Below are 15,839 nucleotides of genomic sequence, written 5' to 3'. Positions count from 1 at the left end.
AAAAAGACAATAACAACATTTCATATTTCAATGTTCATTGTGATAAAATGTACAAAACCCGGTGGATTTACTAAAATTTAAATATATTATACTTTTTTCTAATTTTTGTTTACGCTGAAGAAAATAAATCATCCGAATTTTATATAACTCGATAATCCTTGAGATAAATGGTTTATTTATACATATAAAATTCTCGTATCTTTACTTACCATACTCCTCCGAAACGGCTGGACCGATCGGGTGAGTCTGAGAATATGATTCTGATAGTAAGGCAGAACAGACTTTGCCGGGTCAGCTTGTTATATATACGCAGATTCATAGATTCTAAGCGATCTAACAAAGCGAAGCTGGTCTATACAACGGTCGCGGTTCCATATTAAATAGAGATCTCACTATACTGGTCCAAATCACAGCGCCCCATATTCATGCGCGAGATTTACCCGCAAGAAAAACACGTTAAAAATATGGCACTGTTGTCGTTCCATCCAGGATTATGATTTACATAAAATAATACTCAGCTCGCCCGCGGGCCTTTCGTCTCGGATATGGGAACGTACTGGCAGGGATATGGTGTTAGGTTATTTCAACGAGTATATGCTAGAAAAAGCAACGATTTTCTAACTATAATATACTAGCTGCGCCCCGCGGTTCCACCCGCGTAAGTCCGTATCCGGTATAAATATAGATAAATCCAGCTGTCCAGCTATCTACGTGCCTAATTTCATTGCAATCGGTTCAGTAGTTTTTGCGTGAAAGAGCAACAAACGCACACACATCCTTACAAACTTTCGCATTTATAATATTAGTATGATGTATACAGTAATTTCAGTCTAGAGCTGCTGATATTGAAATTGGAACCAAATGCAACAAGTAATAAGATGGCATTTTGTTAACATTTATTTGATGTAAAAAGTCAATCAATGCAATTGAGAATTGAAATGAAATTTCACATATCTAAATTCTTTTTTACTTTCCGAGCCAATCCAGGTTGTTAACTAGGTTCGACCAGCAACGCTACGAACACAAATGGTCGCTTACTCGTACAAAGTAATATTTCAGGGCTTAGTCCCTTAAAATTATTCCGTAAAACCGCGCTCGGCTAATCCACTTTTAATTTTGATTAATACCTCCCTGGCGCACTGGAATTAACTCTTTTGCCATGTTTTCGCTGTAGGTAGAAATAAGGTACTGTGAAAGATTATTGTTACATTGTCACCATGAATTGAATGAAATTCCATGCTCCCAAGAAACCAGTTTAATTTATGTATCGTTTTATTTTTATATGTTTTACGAGTAAGATTTATAATAGATTTAATACTGAAGACAAAATAGCGAATGCTTTGTGTAGTTTTAAAGATATATTATAGTCATTAATATAGTTCAAACATAGTTGATATTTTGGTAACCTTCTTAAATTGATTGGTGACCTTATGGACTGATGAACTGTTGTTGTAAACGGTTCGCTGTTTGAGACTGTTATATAAGCCATAGGTTTATAGGCTTTAGGTATTTATTTATTCCGTGGTATTAAAAATAAGGTAAATAATACTTAACTATTAATATATACGTCGAGGCGGTATATTTTGAAGTACAGGCTACTACTATTGACCAATTTTGTGTTTTTTTTTCCTGTTTTTTGTAATATTAAGTAACCTGTGTTTTATTTTTTAGAAGTAATATGCGAGTCTAGATGTTCTTATTGATAATTGCTCATTACTAGATAAAGTATAAGCAAGATAGTGATTGCTAAGTACTTCAAAGAAAACTAAAGGCCTAGTTAAACCAGGATAACAGGAATGAACGATAGAACCGTCAAGTACCAGGCGGCCATAATCCGACAGAGAGTCGCTTCCTTTTGCGGAAATGTCCCTTTCCGGACGATAAAGGGACTCCAACTTTGCCGGATTATTTTCTCACGATAAGGCCCTAGGCTAACTGCCGGTTTTTCAGTAGACCATTACCTTATAGGATTATTGATTGCTTCATGTATTAAGCGAATATACTTGTTGGACAAATTCTTGAATAACTTACACAACTCAAACCTTGATTTATAAGAAGATTTATCAGGGTGGTTTTTTTTCAACCTTTTTACAGATAGATACTTTCAGTTTTTAGTACCTAAATACTTACTGAAGTTGATAATAATTGTATTTATATACAGACATGATTAATTTATAAATTTTACTATGGGATAAAATGGGAATAAAATCTAACTGTACAAATAAATGCAAAAAAATGCTTGTATTAAGATCCTTAGGGCTATTTTTATTAATATTTATTAAATGTGTAAATGACCTATTCTATTAACTAGTTAGTTAGTTAATTCATTATTATCGAACGGTCGTAAATTATTTAATAATTGTACAGAGAGCCACCAGGCTCGCATAAATACGAGGTGTAAGTTGCGAGTCGTGTATGGCCTGAGTGTAATTGTAATCAGTACGTGTCTAGGTAGATAGCGGCAGCAGACAGTACAGCGAAGTATAGCTATCTAAACTTGTAAGTGCTCGGGCAATGTGCCCCGGGCCGCGCCTCGCTTGTCGACCGGCGGGATGATGGTCTATACTGCGCTTATGTCGCCTTGATACTTCAAATTTATTTTGTGTGCTGATTTTATTTATCACATTGATTAATTAATTAATGAAAAGTTTATATTGATAGGAAACAACAATTAATTTTTGGGTGCAGCGTTCTACAGTGCTCATAATTTAACTAGTAAAAGTATCCTTGAGAGTGTTTTCGGATTTTAATGCCGTATCGGGCCTACACCTTAATCTTATATCCATGTTCATACATATAAATAAAAATTAATCACGAGATGTATGCACTACGCGCACAAGTTCCGATCGATTGCATCAAATAGAACAATTTGTTCTTATAATTATAAGGACAAGGTTTGGAAAAATCTTCTTTTAAAGTCTTTTACTGACACCAGTTTTTTTAAATCTATACTAATATTATAAAGCTGAAGGGTTTGTTTCTTTGAACGCGCTAACCTCAGGAACTACTGGTCCGTTTTGAAATTTAGAATTGTTTCAGTTTTAGGTAGCCCATTTATTGAGGAAGGCTTTAGGCTATATACGGACCAAGGGCGAAGTCGGGGCGTATTGCTAGTATCATTATAATATGAAAACTGATTCAGTGAATGTGACAGAATGAGGTTGTCACTAAAAAGTTATATTTAATATTAATAAATAATTAACTACTGGCTTATACCTGTCAAAAACAAACTTTTGATTCGTTATGTGTAAATAAAAAAAAATATTTTTTAATATAATAATTGTTTAATGGAAGCTATTATACATATATAAACCTTCCTCCTAAATCTCTCTGCCTATTAAATATTTCGGCATACATAGGGACATAGGACCAAAGAAAGCGACTTTGTTTTAAACTATGTAGTGACTAGTGACCTGGGAAAGAATATCACTCTCGCATTGGGCTCTGTACCACCAGCTCGATACCAGCACAATGAAATGGTTCACGAAGACTTGTGAATAACCAGCCTCGGTATCACAAGTAGCTTATTTTTAATCTAGGTTATAATCTACTTATGTGCTGAATTTCATCCTGCTCTGATCGTTGTTTGTTGTTTTGGCGTGTAAAGATAATGGTTATCAAAAATAATATACTTTTTACTACATAGTGTAAAATAAAGTCGCTTCCCGCGTCTTTTTCTAAGTATGTATGTATTGTTAGATCTTTTAAATTATATGACGCATTTTGATGGGGATTTTTAATAGATAGCGTGATTTAAGAAAACGTTGATATGTAGAATAACATCTATTTAACTACTGCGAATTTAATGCGTGCCAAGCCGCGTGCAAACCTAGCGTATTAATTAATTAATGATAATAAAAACGGTTTTTATTTATTTTATTACATACCTATGTATGATATACATCTATATATACACATCCTTATAATAAACGATTTAATATTTCATCAGCATAGCGGGCGACCTTATCACAAAAGAGTGATTTCTCAAAGAGAAACAGTTTTGTCTGAATATTGTAAAAAGAAGCAGACATAAGTGTTGGCCAGAAGATATTATAAAACCTGAATAAAGTCGCAGCCGTAGCTGAAGAAACATGAATTCGAGCCTCCAGCCGTCGAGTGTGGGCAAGTCGACGGCGAAGTGGTGTTGTATTGTTCAAAACTTCAAGTGCGTAATGGCCAAGTAGCTTTACTTTTACCTCGCGTTCTTGACGAAATGTTTCTTTCATAAAACTTTGTATATAATAATAAATAAATAATATATTTGTACGCATACCCGGCCACGCGTTGCGGTGGCTGAGTTATCATTAAAAATATTAAGATTATAAATTATTGGGATAATAAATCCCAATAAAAACTATACTGTATCTTAAGTTGGACCAAATTACACATAAAATGCCAAATTTCATCAAAATCGGTTGAGTTGGTGAAGAGTTCATTGGGAACATACATCACAACACTGGATTGGAACACATCCAAGCTTTTTAAAAATATCTGTGTCTCGTCCCGCCAATAGTTTATCAGTATACTCGTTACCTTTTAACATGGTTGCCTGGAAGAGATCACTTCTAAGTGAGAAGGCCGCCCAACAACTTGTACACTTTCTTATGCAGCTATACTATTACTATTATTTTGTAAACTTTTCTTTTTATGTGCAATCTTATTTAAGAATTAAATACATAAAATAAATACATATATCATAGTCCTAGAGATATTGAATGTAAAATTAGGTGTATAATATTGTTATTTAGGGTTTAGACCATGATCTTTCTATCAAAAATTGATTGTCACTAACCTTCGCATATCTCAGGAACTACTTGCTGCGCCCCGCGCTTTCACCCGCGTAATAGGAATATCGGGATAAAAAGTTGCCTATATGTTATTCCAGTTGTCCAGCTGTCTACGTAACAAATTTCATTGCAATCGGTTCAGTAGTCGGTTTTGCGTGAAAGAGCAACAAACACACACACGTCCTTACAAACTTTCGCATTTATAATATTAGTAGGAAGTAGGATACTATATGATAATATACTATACTACATGAGATACTTGCTGTCCACCCGGCTTCGCTCTTGGTGCCTATTTAGCATACAGGGATTACGTACATACCTACGGTGAAAAAATTATCGATACAGTAGTTCCTGAGATGAGCACGTTCAAACAAACTCTTCAGCTTTGCATAACTAGTACTTGTATAGACTAGTCTAGATCTAGTAGAAGAATAGAAACCTGGCTTTGCTTAAGTAGAAGTAATTATTAAAAGCTTTTATTTTCCTCTTTCGATTCTAATAATGTGTCTTATAAACATGAATTAATAGGATATCCATGGTACTGCTATATCATCATTATCACAATTTGATAAATTTAGAAATTAGACTTGAATACTAGTGTTTTGCCCGCGGTTTCTACGTGGTCAAAGAAGATTATGTTGTCATGTAACTATAGTATAAGAATAGAGGTGCAACATTCCCCGTAAGGGGACACAGGCTTCAAGTGGAACACTTCACACTCGCTGCTTGCCGTGGTCGTATCGCGAATTTAGAATTTTATACAAATCTAAACCTTAACGTTATAGATATAGAGGTGAATATCAATTAACCAATTCACTTGTGTTATGACAGCTGGTATTATTTATCGCTAATGCTCAGTTAGGATATTGATATTTCATTAAAACTGCACGAGAATGAATAAATTTGCAAAGAATCTATATAAAGATAGACTCTTACGTAGTCATTGAATGTTTTAAATATAACAACACTAACAAAATTTCGAAATATATTATTATTTTTATTTTTATTTCATTAATTTGCATATATAAAAAAACGACACTGCAATGTAAGTAAGTAGGTTATTATTTATTATTTATGTATTAGGTACGTAAAAAATAATAGAAAAACTTCGCCCACATATCGGTTTGGCTGAATATATAAAATTATACAAACTTAAAAAAACACTACTAGGATATCAGAAAAGGCGATTGACTCCATACCTAAGTAGGCCTCTGAAAAACTTTGTCTTGCTTATATCTATTATGCAAATACATAATAGACTAGAGAATTATGTTAAAGAGCTCGCTGTCAAATATTACTTGGCGCCAAAAATATTGATCTCTAAAAAACGTATTCCATGTAAATGCGTTCAAGATCAAACATTCTTAGGGTTGCCATTTGCAATAAAATCAATAAATATTACCATGAATTCGAAGTTCTTTTTAATAACGAATATAAAGAGGAAACATATGAGTGTTTGTTTGTTATTTTAAAAATGACTATATAATTCGGCTTCGCACGCGATATTTCGGAGTAGTTTAATATATGCTATTATGCATATAAACCTTCCTCTTAAATTACTCTATCTATTTAAAATAAATTGCGTCGTTATAAATATTTAGGCACACATAGGGAAATAGGATCAGAGAAAGTGACTTTGTTTTATACTATGTAGTGGAGTTAGCTACATATTATTCAATAACATTGTGTATATTTTTTTTTATTCCCGGACAAACTGGTCAAAGAAAAAACCGAACATTCGGCAATTTTTTCATAAAACGACGCAAATTCTATAAACAAATCGGTAGCAAATGTGGCCATTGGTTTTAACAAGACACGTATCAGCTAGTCGCTTTTAGTGATTAAAAACGAACTCTATTGATTTCATTACAAACATTTTCATAACAGCGAGCTGACTTTATGCTAGATATTTACAGTAAATATCTGTGAATACTTTTGTAGTTATTGATTGCAAACGATATAGACTATATTATAAGCAGTGGTAGGGATCTGACCTGAAGTCGGGGGTTCGAGGTCAGGAGAGCTTTAAGGAAACAAATTGATTTTTCAATTTATCTGCGCCATTACCACTCCTTGATACGGTGAAAATAAACATCGTGAGGAAACTAGCATGTCGGCATGAAGTTCGATGACATGTGATATCTCCCAACCCTCAAGTGGCTGCGTGGTGGATTGGGGCCTGAACTCTCGTTTGAGAGAATGTACATAGGCTGATGATGATGATGATATGGAAAATTGATTACTATCCGCTTTTTTGACATAATAATAGTAGCAGTATATGGTAGGAACTGATTTATAATAAGTTTCTTCAATAAAAAGACCGCCTCCTTGGTACAGTGGTTAACGCATGAGCGTAGAACCGAGGGGTCCTGGATTCTCATCCCGGTGGGGACGCACAAAAAAAAAATTCTCTGTCTGGCAGGACTTGTACAGTACTTATCTCGTACTCGGACAGTACTTGTCCATAAAGAAAAACGATCAGTGATACAGATGTGTATCATCTGCCCCATACCCTAGTAGGGGGCACGGGACTTCACTTTTTTTTCTATAAAACTAATAAGAGGCAGCCCTATACATATCACCTTTAAACACCGCAGCAAGTAAATTACCGCTGCCACAGTTAACTCGCTTCACTTATCATTATAATCACCTCTATTGTAAAGCATTCTTCAACGGTCGTCATATCACATTCGTCAATATATTTATATGTAAACGGTCCACCCCGACTTTACCCGTAGAACATGTATATAGTTTACTAGTTGTCCCGGCGAACTTCGCAACGCCATAGAATATTGTTTCGACATTTTTCCTTATCCTTCTCACCTTTTAAATCTTCCCTAGACCTCCACGGACATATCAAGACCGAAATAAGATAAATCCGTTCAGCCGTTCTAGAGTTTTTTATATATAAGAAGTAGATAGCATTCTGAAGAGGCAGCTGAAAGAATTTTTGTAATCGGCCCAGTAGTTTTTGTGTTAAATCTTAACTAATATGCATAGAAAAAAACTATTTTTTTCTCTTTATATATATAAAGATCAAATATCTACCTCAACTTAGCATCTGATGCGACTTTGGTGTGAACAATATACAATTATTGGCTGATCAGCAAACAAATAAATATTTCTAAGTTGAATTGTATAATTTAATATATTTGCACGTATTCTATCCGCGTTTTCTGTTGTATATTTCATTGATAGATATACCCTGCTACGATTTACTGTAGCATATTATAGCTTATATTTAAGCAGAATGTATCAGAAATGAGGATCAAAACACAAGATACACTACTTTATATTTTTAATACATTAAATAACTAAAAGGGGGACTATTATCGAAGTCGTTCTCACAAAGTCGTATACCATAAATCACAATACATAACAGCAACTAGTTCTAACGTAATATAACAATTTACACCCAGACCCGCTTCCAAACTACACTAACGAAGCTAAAAGCACTTGTTGTATTTCATTATTAATGCGACTACGTGACGTTTGTTGTCTTTATGGTGCTAATATTTCAATTGTCCGTTACAATTCGTGCTTTTGCGTCTGAAGTGGTTGACCAACTATTGATAGTGGTTACTGAGAATCAGTTAACTGGTTGATGAGAAGGAATTACGCACGTTTTACTACGTATCTGGAAGGAGTTTGTTTGTTTATTGTTTTTTTTTGTGCGACTTTCTCGAAGACAGACTAGAAAAGATTCTGATAATTGATGATATGTTATGAGTAATAGATATAATATGACTTATATTTCTACATCTCCTGCTTATTTAGGAAAGAAAATGGAATTGAGGGGTTCGAGCCACGTTATGTTTGCAGGAAAAGTTTTTTTAAGTTTTTAGAACTAGTGGTCCGCCCTGGATTCCGTTAATGTTTTTTATCCGTAAGAACCTTCCTTCTGCATTAATAAAAACTTAAAAAAATGCCCATTTGGTCGAGCCATTATCGAGTTTTACGCTTAGCAACACTTGGATGAACGTGTATATTATATTTACACTGTGTTTTCTTTAAATTATAATTAAGCAATACACTCTTAATGAATCGTAAAAAAATATATTTTTGAACTTGCATCGCAAGGGATCACAGAATTTAAACAAAATGTAATTTCGAATTTTGCTTTATGATAAATATTAATTATCTATAATCTCTATACCTACATATAACGGCTATCATGTATCTATTAGTTTGAAAGTATCCATTATACAAACACAAACACTAGGTCGTTATACTGAATACTAGTTCCAAATACATCGCTAAGTCGCTACGGCACTTAACCAGTATCCTTTTCTAGGCAATTCTGTAGGTTCCGATAGCCTTTATTATAATCAAAATAAAAAATGTATAATACGTAATATGAAATAAGAGAAAATAGCAAGTTCAAAAACGACACATCAATCAGAGTGTGAAAATCGTCACGTATGTAAATTACGAGGGATTATGTTGTGTAGAATGAACGAGGGGTGACGAGGGGGTCGTCGAGCGTCGTACGGCCGTTATAGACGTACTAGTTAGAACACGCGACTTCGTTCAGGCCGATTGTGGTTGTGAATGTTAAAAAATTTATCAGCCGAATTTATAAGATCTTTACGTTTCATTTGTTAGGCGAAAGAAAGAAACATAATATATATTTACTTATTTCATCCGATGTCAGAAGGTGGTTTTGTTGCAGTGGAATTTGTTTCATAATTGTATTGAAGTAAACAATCTATTATTATACCTCTGAAAGGCAATATAGGGGATTGATTATTTTATATATATTTATATTTGTATTATGTCCTCAGGAAAATCAAAATGTGAACACATTTCATGGAAATAAACGTATTTAGTAAATAATAATTTAATGTCTAAATTGTTATGCGGGTATATAGCACAGGTCGTCTGTAGGTGAAGTCGCCTTGCAAGTTGCAACATCACTTGATAAAATAGCCCGCGCCATAGATTAAATAAATATTAGCACTCTACTCTGTAGTCTTTACGTCTCTTTGAAGAATTAACAACTAACAATTTCAATTTTGACTTTTTAATTTCCTTTGATTTTTTAAATTTCATTTCGGGAATTTTAAAATGGAAAAATACGTATGTAGATTTTAAGCTCCTTTTATGATTTATATAATAAGTAAAGTTTTCTAAAATAAAATGCTGAAAAAAAATCCAACAGGTATTTTTGTGGTCCGAATTTTATATTTACTATGATTTTAAATGAATTTTAGCTTGCGTCTCTAAAAAGTTATCTGTAAATTAAAAAATACAAGCAAGCCCGCATCAATTAAAGCAAGAACGTGTTAGCGTGAAACGATAATCACGTTTCGATATGATGTGTATTGTGTACATACTACAACCATAAATCATTCATCAATCTCAATTCGTCAATCAAAAGGTGACTCGCGAAAGTGCGTCGACTCGAGTCCACCCACCGGCCACAAATCTTCCCTTTCACTCGAGCCCAGCATCACAAACGAGAGGAAACAGCACGCTCCAAAGCACGCGACTGCGTATCGGCTACTCCCGAAATAGTCCCCCCGCGCGGGGTACCGGCCCATCGACGTGCTTTTAGTATGCTGCGCGCATGCGACACGCCCGCACTCTTCTGCGTCCCTAGTACAAAACGCTCGTAAACATCCCAATAAATTGAAGCTGTGCTATGGTATAAATAAAATGGTCGCGATATTAGCAAACCCGAAATGGAGCGAAGACCTCACCATCCAGATGATCATCGAGTACGAGAAGCGGGAGTACCTCTGGAACCCCGTCTCAGAGCACTACAAGAACAAGAAAGTGCGCGAACAGGGATACGTCGAAATAATTAACACGTTGAATCTAGTGGACGTTACGGTCAAAGAGTTGAAAAATAAGATAAAGAATATACGTTCATCGTACAGTGTTGAGTTGAAGAAAATCCGCGCGGCGAGGAAGGCCGGCGCGCATGCGTACCGGCCCAGCGTCACGTGGTTCGAACACGCCGACAGGTTTCTGAGGGCGATCGTCACCCCGAGCTCCGTAAGTGCCTCTATTCACGACACATGCGCGCTAATGCCGACATTGAAGCGAAACATTTCTGTTACAGGTTGACAACAGCTTGTTGGAAATCGCGATGAGCGACGACAGCGACGCGGTGCAAGATCTGAGCGAGCGAAAGTCACCAGAAAAGAAAAGCCCGCGTAAACGCCGCAACTCGACCCGGTCGTCCACTCCTTATGTCCTGAATACGCCGTCACCGCGGCCGAGTACGCCGTTCGGGCTCAACCAGGCGTCGTCCCCATTTGGAATCCTACCTACATCCACAACCGCCCCGTTTCTAAACCCACCTGTTGGCATAGCAACCCCGCTAACAACATCTCTCGCTACAATATACCCACTGCCCTCTAAACAAAAAAAGAACTACGACGACCGGAGCGACTCTGAGCCCCAAGACCTCAGTCAACATTCCGAAAATGGGAATGAGAATGAATTTGAAATGTTTGGGAAACTGATTGCAAGTCAGTTACGAAAGCTGCCGCTGAGCCTTGCACTCGATACGCAATTAAAAATTCAGACCCTTGTGAATGCGGCTCGCATACAAGCTGTATACCAACAATATAGCTACGCCGGTCCATCGCAAGAGGCATTATCCGTGCAGGCTCTCTCAAACGGTATACTGTCTAGCATGTCCCAAAACTCATTCGCCTCTCGTTCTGTAATGGGCATACGAAATGAGTCCCCTGAAGACATGCAGCGGGATTTAAAAGTCGATTATACCGTGGCCTCAGAACCTGAAGACTAAATTGACACATCCCTATGCAAGTATTTAAAATAGGTACGTTTTTTAGAACGGCTCAACGTACACGGATAATTATTTAAAATGTGTATTTGGTAATGTTGCCAATATCGTTTACATTACGGGTCAAAATGGCTAAAGTATATTGATTATCAGGTACGAGCAGTTACGTGTGTCCCTGATACAGATCAACAATACCATCTATGAAATGTCAAATTGTGATTTGACAGTTGACAGCCGTATCGAATTTTTTTTTATAAATGGATGTGTAAATCTATGAAAATCTACCTCCGAGTATAAGATATTCCAGCTCATAATACATATTAAATATGTGTTTTAGATGTTTTATATATGTGATAGGTTTAGTCAGTAATAGTCGGAAGATTGCCAAAGTACAAAAAATAAATAATCTGCCAATAGAAAATAAACAAAGTATACAATTTGAATTAATTCTAGATTTAAGGTTTGATGTTAGATCTCGATGTATGGCTGTGTTTTGTTTTTTCTTATACATAATCATAGAAATATAATTTTAGTGTGATATTTTTATTTTTACTTTTTCTTACTTTTTTTACAAATTGAATCTTTTTTCAATAATTATAAAGTTAAACGAGCTTATTTTAAAAATCAAATCAAAAGTTTTTAAATATTTAATAAATAAAGTGATTGATTAAAATTATTTTACTTCCACAATATTTATTTAAATGTACATGTATAAATTACGAATTTATTTTCAGTGATAGAATATATAGGTACTGTAGAAACGTGAGATGTGATTTTTAATAGGAAATACCTCAACAGTATACATTAGATGTTAAGTAATATTAAAATGTATTTATCTGTTGTTGTACGTGCCAGAATTAGATGTGATTTATTGAAGAATAAATATTTTATGAATGTCAACTATTGTTTTATTTTCAACACTAGTAAAATTGGATAATATTTCATTTGCTCTTACTTTATTAATCTTTTATTATCAAGCTTTTGACTTATATCTAATAAATTGTCTTAACTAACTCGAAACATGTTTGTTAATTGAAGAAAAAACATTTATGCTATAAAATTCTTATAGTAAAAACATTTTCCTTTTAATATCTTTGTGTACCATGTTGTATGCTTTTAATTAATTGTTATTAATATGTTTCTCTTTCCATCATTCACGGGTAGGTATCAAATGGAAGGCACCGGCCTTTTGGTAGGCTTACCTGTACACAGGTCCAATAAGCAGAGCACTTTAGAGAATTTTTATGTATGATCCTTATATAATATAAATTATTTCACTCACTGTATATGGGAAATAACAACACTATATGTATAATTCACTGTATATTTCGATTGACGTTGATTTTTTTTTTCATTAGTTTCACAATTCATGGTATCAAAGTCTAAAACAAACATTAAAATTGGCCCATTATATATATTTTAAATTTCACACTTTCAAAGTACATAAAAATTGAATAACGTTATATCCAAGTAGGACTGCATAATTTATTAGTCTGTGCAAAACTGCAAATTGTCGGTCCCGCCAAAAAGCGTCCGACATTTCGCAATAGGTTCCTACCGAAATGGCGGGAATCGTGAAACTAGCATGCGCTGCCACTCGTTAGCATTTATTAAGCTCAAGAATTTATTATTATTATGCAAATGAAAAGTACTCCGCCATTTTTTAAGAGGGATTATAATTTTTTAAACTTTAATACTGTGTATGTACTTATGATGTTTTTTTATATCGTATGGAACAATTACACGGCAAAAAATTACAAGCCTCTTAGCCTTAGAAACGTTTGAGGGTTTTTTCGTTATAGTTTACTGTTTTATGTATCAATTATGAACAAAAAGTACTAAAGAGAATTTAATAATTATAAAAATTGCAAAAATGTGTGTTTTAGTATACAGCTCTTTGTGATATTTTTTGTTTCATTTAATTGCCTGCTTCAAATTCCATATACATAAAACACTAGCAAACCCGGCGAACTCCGTTTCGCCACCAGGTGGTTGTATGTGAAAAATGACTTTCCCGCTTTTCTGCAGAATTTTTTCCTGAATTTTCTTTGCCATAAACCTCACGGCGCCCGAGACCTTTCCAACGAATGCAAAACCGTGGAAATCGGTTCGTGCGTTCTGGAGTTATAGCGTCAGGAAGGAAAACCCGACTTATTTTTATATAGCAGATTAATCATTTATCAATAACATATGAAAACCTTGATTGATTCCATCACTAAACGGATCATAGAGTGATCCTGTCGGTACAGTACGGCTCGTAAATGGCACATAAAAGACCCAGGATCCCAGGATGTGTGCAAGAAACGTTTATTACTCGAACTATTATAATTGTCGACTCGTTCACAATGTCTTTGGGCATGCGGTACCCTGCGCTGCGGTCCCGTTGGGATCAATAATTGTAGAAATAGATTTGATCGTTCTGTTAATAAATGTTGTATGGTGGAACTCATTTCTACGGTTTGTGGGATGGGAAAATAGATTATTGTTACTTATAGATGAGAAATATACGTGCGTTATCATTTAATAATTCATAAATATATAAAATAAATAAAAAATTCTTTATTTATGTTCTCTTCTCCTAACGCCTTATTTTCCCCTTTACATATCTCTCCTTGCGCAAGTCTGTATCTCTGCCAATGATTATGCAATTTTCTTTTTTTCTGTATATTTTTATCTTCTGTGTGTAAAAAAACGCATACTTTAAAATGATATATAAAGCAACAATACAACCATTGATTTTAAGTCAAACCTATATAAATGCATTATACCAATTAACGGATAATGTATCAATGAACCAACCACACAATAACATACGGGGATCAAAAAACCGATGCATCTTATGTACATAACATTAATAACTGCCGAAGTATCACCTCATGGACAATTTACCCTGCCACCCCATTCCCCCTGCGTACTCGGCTAGCTTTTTTCGCGCGCTTGCACTTTGCGACCGGCGTGCTCTGAATTATGAATTAAAATATGAGCTATTCGTAGAGTAAGTGGTCTCACAAGGAGTGGATCAAAATATAAAGCAGCTCGAGGTTTTTTATTAAATAATATGTGTCAAATGGGGAATTTAAGATCGGACTTAACGCTTAGCGTTTCAGAACAGTATAAACCATCATTGAACCACACGAAAGCGTTTCATAATTTAAATATTTCACAAAATTTATTCACTGTTTCGGCGGATTTCTTTTAGCCGGTCGAGTTCGTGACAGAGATTATATTTTTTGGCTTAATACTTGCCCTTTGTTAATACAAAATGGACTTTATCGCCGAAAACATTTTATACAAGATGTGCCAAGGGTTCTGCGCTTACAGATTAGTTATTTATTGTTATGTACTATACAATAATGTACTATTTTATGAAAAATATACGTTATTAGCTTTTTTTAGTATTATAGCATAGATAGGTATGTGATTTCGAAAAATATGGACGATAAAATTTTATAAAAACAGTTAATATTTTAATATGACGTTTGTATTTACGATTTTCTCAGAGTCGCCTTCGTTGTAACATGGCATTTCAAACGCCATCCTTGCTTCACGTTCCTAACATTTAATCACAGTTTTCAAGTTTTAGATCAAGTATCATCGTTTAGGATTCGTTTATATGTGTCCATTTATAATATTGTTAATGTTGTAAAATCGAAATCTTACAAATACACAAGCATAACCTGAAAGCCAGATTACGTAGTCAATTTTTACGATTCAAAGTGTACAAATTCAGCGTAGGAGTTAAGCATTTAACCCGGCCAGCGATAGACGATTCCTCAGTCAGACTGCGATAGAGCCATAACAAAGCGTGGCCGGACAGAAACCGGTCCGGGTGAATTAAATATGTAGGAGGCAAGCGCACCCACAACGTTAGGGCTGTGCGTCATTTTGTTTTTAGTCTTTTATGGATAGAGCAGAACGGTACGAGAATAGATTATCTTTTGTTGAGAGCCGGCAAACTGCACTCGAAATGTGAAATTTATTGGCGTGTTTTTTGTAGATTAATAGATTAATTTTCACCACTATATTTTATATAAGCAAATACGATCGAAACGAAAAATCTTTATAACTAAATTATAGTGAAAGTTTGTTTGGATGTTTGCCCGTCATCACACTGTAACTATTGAACGGAATTTGATGAAATATAGTATGCAGACAGGGTATGAGCTAACTTGGGTAGCATACATTTTATCCCAAATAACGGTTCGCTTGGGATAAAACGGAAAATTTGATATCCGGGCGGAGCCGCGACGAGCGTCTGGTTATCTATATAACCAATTAGTTACAGAATGTTG

General features: G+C 34.8%; 1 protein-coding gene and 1 pseudogene across 1 annotated transcript in view; both read left to right on the top strand.

The window, feature by feature from the left end:
* The window catches only part of LOC119837201, a 51,843-nt gene that overhangs the window by 11,039 nt on the left and 24,965 nt on the right, over positions 1 to 15,839 (top strand). The window lies entirely within an intron of this gene.
* LOC119837032 lies at positions 10,260 to 12,071 on the top strand (annotated as a pseudogene).

Source organism: Zerene cesonia, chromosome 26 (genome assembly GCF_012273895.1).
Source record: "Zerene cesonia ecotype Mississippi chromosome 26, Zerene_cesonia_1.1, whole genome shotgun sequence".
Classification (NCBI taxonomy): domain Eukaryota; kingdom Metazoa; phylum Arthropoda; class Insecta; order Lepidoptera; family Pieridae; genus Zerene; species Zerene cesonia.
This window is presented reverse-complemented; position numbering and strand designations above follow the sequence as displayed.